This window comes from Priapulus caudatus, unplaced genomic scaffold, assembly GCF_000485595.1.
Source record: "Priapulus caudatus unplaced genomic scaffold, Priapulus_caudatus-5.0.1 Scaffold513, whole genome shotgun sequence".
NCBI classification, from domain to species: Eukaryota; Metazoa; Priapulida; class Priapulimorpha; order Priapulimorphida; family Priapulidae; genus Priapulus; species Priapulus caudatus.
In genome coordinates this window covers 97046-102045 of record NW_014577574.1, presented here as the reverse complement: position 1 = coordinate 102045, position 5000 = coordinate 97046, and positions in this window count along the sequence as shown.

Below are 5000 nucleotides of genomic sequence, written 5' to 3'. Positions count from 1 at the left end.
AGTCTAATAGTTAGTTTAACGTACAGTGAAACAATATGTAAGATTTTGGTCATTCATTTTTGCCCAGTTCATGAAAATTACCGTAAATATGCACCCCGCCACTTTGTAGCTATGTCTTAATTGACTGTATTAGAAATAAAGTAAAATAAATCCGGACATCGTAATCATAACAAGGCATAAATTATTTTTCACGTCCCAGTAATTTACCAGTTAATTAAGTCGCAGTTAATTAAAATAACCCAACATAAAATATTACGATGCCCTTTCTTGTGAGGAATATATCTTACAAAAAAGAAATACGAGAAAAAGCAACGCGCTAAAGAACGCTAAGCTAATATCATCTAAATCTCTTTACTAGATAAAAGTGTGTTTTTAGTGTTATTAAAAATAGTGTTGGTGTTGTTATATTGTTAACAGCCGACTGACTTAATCTAACTTATGAGCAGCAAGTGCATAACCATGGAAAATTGCGGCGTCTTGAGCGATTACACAACTACATTTTCCTCATGCACCTTTAAAAAAAACAATTGCTGGCAATATATAATAGCTTGAACACGTGATTTTACTTATGATAAGATATCTATGCGCAGGAAACGGACGTACAGTAGAAGTGTTTCGTTAATCTGCGCAAGCAGAGAGTATGGGGGGGCCTACAACGCGTTCGGCTCTAGCCTGACGCGTTTTCTTTGTGTCGATCGGTATACTTCCCTCAGCAGCAAACTGCATCGACAGTGCGACTGTGTGAAACGTCCGCCCGGAAGCTGAGCGGGCACAAGGGCGCGTCGTGCGACATTTGAATCGGAGCTGGACGCACACGCGTCGCGTGATGCTAACTGCAATTCGCCACACGGAAACCGGAAAATGACCGCTCGGAAGGCTAAGATCGTGAGAAGCGCATTGCCCGTTGTGCACACAGCGCGTCGGTGTTCGCCAGCACAAACAGTACTTCGAGCCGAAGCATACAAAGGCTTTTAAGTAAATATTTATTCGAAGGGTAAATTGGCCCTGCCCCGCCTAGTTAATGAACTCATGGTTTATGTTAGTGTTTGGCGCTTGCATAGGCGTGCGTGCGTGCCTTTTCGCGTGCGTGCGTGCACACGTGTGATAAGTATACTATTATATGCAATATATACATATATATATATATTGTATATATATATATATATATATATATATATATATATATATATATATATATATATATAAATATAATGACCTACAGTGATTAGATAGATACATTTACATACAAGGGGAACGAGATAACGAAGTATGGAAGAAATTAAATAAAATATATAAAAAACAGACAGAGAAATGGAGAGTGAGAGTGGCGGTATAAAGAACAGGGGAAGAGAAAGGGAACACGATTGAAAGAGGGAGAGAGAGAAAGAGGGAGAGACAGATTCAGAAAAAAATACAAGAGAGACAGGGTCAGGGAAGAGGCACGAAGTAGCGAGCGTGGGATAATGAATGAGAAAGGTGGAGAAGAAGTTGAAGGATAAAACAAAAGGAGAAGAAGAACGATGGTGAAGAGGAGGAAGAGAAGGTGGAGGTCGTGGAGGAAAAGAGAAGGTGGAGAAAGTGGAAGAGGGGAGGGAGCAGGTGGAGGGGGAGGAGGAGAAGGTGTGATTGAGAGACTGTGCACGCAGTTCTTTCTAGATGTTAGAATATCACACAGCATGACATGCTGGTTTAGAGTAGACCGTTGCGGTTTCAGGCGACTGCATCCTCTCCGTCAACGGACACGCGACTAAAGACCTCAGCCAGGAGTCGGTCGTCATGCTGATGCGCTGCAGCAGCGAGATTCGGCTCGTCGTCTGCCGAAACCATGACAACGAGCACGCGACCGTGCCTCCGACGAACGCATCTTCGTCGAGAACGCCTAGCACAGGGTCGTTGCTGCCCGCCATCACACACGGCCGTCACGCGCGTCAGTCGTCAGCCGACGGGCAGCGCGCGCCGACCGCTCACGGAAAGCACAGGAGCGACGACGTCAGTTCGGGTTCGCGGCGCCACCGTCGCGATTACGAGACGGCCGAGAGCGCCGACATCTCGATGCAGCTGGTGAGCTGCGTCGACCTTGACACGGAGGTAATTCTGAGAGAGACGTCGAGTGAGGGTAGTACCGGTGAGCACCGCCAGAGGGACGCCGACGAGATCTTCCACGAAGCTCTCGACTATCTCAACTACGTGTCCGACGTTCTCGACTCGCTCGATCCGAGTATGCAAGGCAGCTGCAGCGACACCTACACTTCGTCGTCGATGAAGAACGAACGAGCACAGTACGACATACGCCGGCAGCAAAGTTTCCCGCCGTTGCCGACCGAAGATGGTGAGTTTACGTCGTTCGGCGTCACGGCAAGTCGGTTGACGAATGCACGCAGCTCGCCGACAGTAGTCTACCCTTACTCGCCGCTAGCCAGCGATCACGCGGACATGCTGACGGGAAAGTACTCCGCCGTGCACGGGCAGACGTTTCGGAAAAGATTCTACGCGACGGATTCTCAGATGGAAGGCGACGACGACAGACGGTCGGCAGGCAGCGCCATCCCGACGACCAACTTTAACTGTATCACGCCCGACGACGGCCGACTCGCGTGCTGCAGGGACCCGACGACCAACTCGCTGCGACTCCTGACGACGACGCCGACGACAAGTCACGCTAGCCGGCGACCACGCATGGGCTCTCCAGCTCCAGCGCCACCTCGACGCGTCGGCTCGCTCGCGGCGCCCCCATGCGCCCCCAGCGTTGTCGCCCAGTCGCGATACGACGGCGACTCTACCGACGTCCTCGACGCAAGACAGGATGCCGGCGCGTCGGCACAGCGACGTCAACCGGATTTGCTGACCGCTAGAGTCGACCGGCGCGCGGTTAAAAGCACCGTCTCGTTCTCGGAGCCCGTGCGAGACTGTCTCGTCACGTCGAGCGCGATTCCCATCCAGCGGCACCCGTACCGACCGCAGAGCCCCTGCTCGGCGACGAAGCACAGCAGCGGTGACGACAGAGAGTCGAGCGACGACGGAGAGCGGCGCGTCGGAAAACGTCAGGTCGTCGTCAGCGACGCGATGGCGACGGAAGGAAGCAGCACGTCGTTCGAGTGCCACCTGCTGCCGACGACCGAAGACGACTATTCGGCCGCATGCATGACGAGTAGTGCCGAGCTCATCTCCGTGTCGAGCTGTCAAGAGCTGCTCGGTAATGTCACGACTGACCCACCATCGCTGGATGACACTACCGCGGTGCACAGCGACATGGGACAGCACACACCGCGGCTCTCACCCGACCTAGAGCCACCGATGTTAATAGACAGGTAATGGTCCTATACATACTTTCTTGATCCTTGAGACTATTTTCGAAATCGTTCGAGCAAAATGAACCGCGGTTATAACGGATGATACCTGGGAGAGTATGGAAGCGTGGGATTACGTAGCGTGAGAGAGCGTAACGGCGCTGTCTTCGCGTTTTTAAGCAGATTCATGTGAGCAAAGTCTACGTAAACGTAAAAACATCTGCCCTAAAGAATATGGTTCATCTGATAAATACGCTACAGAACAGTTTAAAGGAATATTTTTATGGTGAAGTGCTAGCAAAGCAATTGGACACTGACATTTTTATTTCATCGTGCCAAAAATAAAAAACGCTATATGAATGTCACAAATTATACACATTGATATTTAACTCTATGACGGCAGTTTGAACAATATCATACGGTAGGTTAAATGATATATATAATTTATAGAGGGTCAGTTTAGGTGGTAGAAATACATCCAGACGATTTCGTCATTCACACCTTGTGTGTCAAAACCACTTGCACTTAAAACAAAGTGTAACGTTGGGGCTTTTCGCCAATGTTGAAATTATTTGCGTACGCGCTACACAACTGTTTATGTTTACACGAGTCATAAACCTCGTGAGCGTCAGCACTCAGCGAGTTCGCTTGTTTGCTTTACATTTAGCAATTTCCCAACAGCAGCATACGAACGGTCCAAGCACACTATATATCGCCATAATTTCTCGACTTTTGCACTACGACAAACGTCGCAGTCGTTTTTAGCGAAATTTACGCTTGCCTGTTTATAATATTGCGTAATGCCAAACGATGCAAGGACATGATACATTTAATGTGCTTACCTAAACGTGAAACAAACGTCATTCTTTTATCGAATTAAGCATAACGTTAAATTCAATTAAATATACCGTTCAATTTGCATCATATAGTATGATTCATTTCATAATGATGAATGGAAATGAACACAGTAATCATGACAAACGTATTTTGCAAAAACAAATGAGTCCGTCCACGTCAACATGTAAAAACTACACCCATTGACTTCTTGTTGGAAAAGAGTCTTTTTATCGAACTATATATATATATATATATATATATATATATATAATTATATATATATATAGTTTATTTCACGCACAAGTTGCGTGGTTATAGGGGGACATTAAACATTAAGTAACTCGTTGGGAACACACGGCGCGTTTTAACTGCAAATACTACATTCTGTTACAGCCTGCATGTGTGGTGAAATGATGAAAATAGCAACACGTTTTCATACAGTACACTTTCAACAAATTTATCGGCTCTAAAAACACGGTCGTCACCTTCCTCATCCATATGATTCACGCGTAATTTAAATAGAGTTGCGTAGCTCATATATTTTGGTAGAGCTATTTTTGATGTCTGACACACGCACACGCGCGCGCGCACACACACACACACACACACACACACACACACACACACACACACACACACACACACACACACACACACACACACACACACACACACACACACACACACACACACACACACACACACATAACCGGTTACCGGCTATTACAAAACCCTGGTATATATATATATATATAATAGAGAGAGAGAGAGAGAGAGAGAGAGAGAGAGAGAGAGAGGAGGGGGGAGAAAGAAAAGAAATAGAGGGGAGAATTCTTTTTACTAAGGCATCATATATTAATATATTAATATAATCTT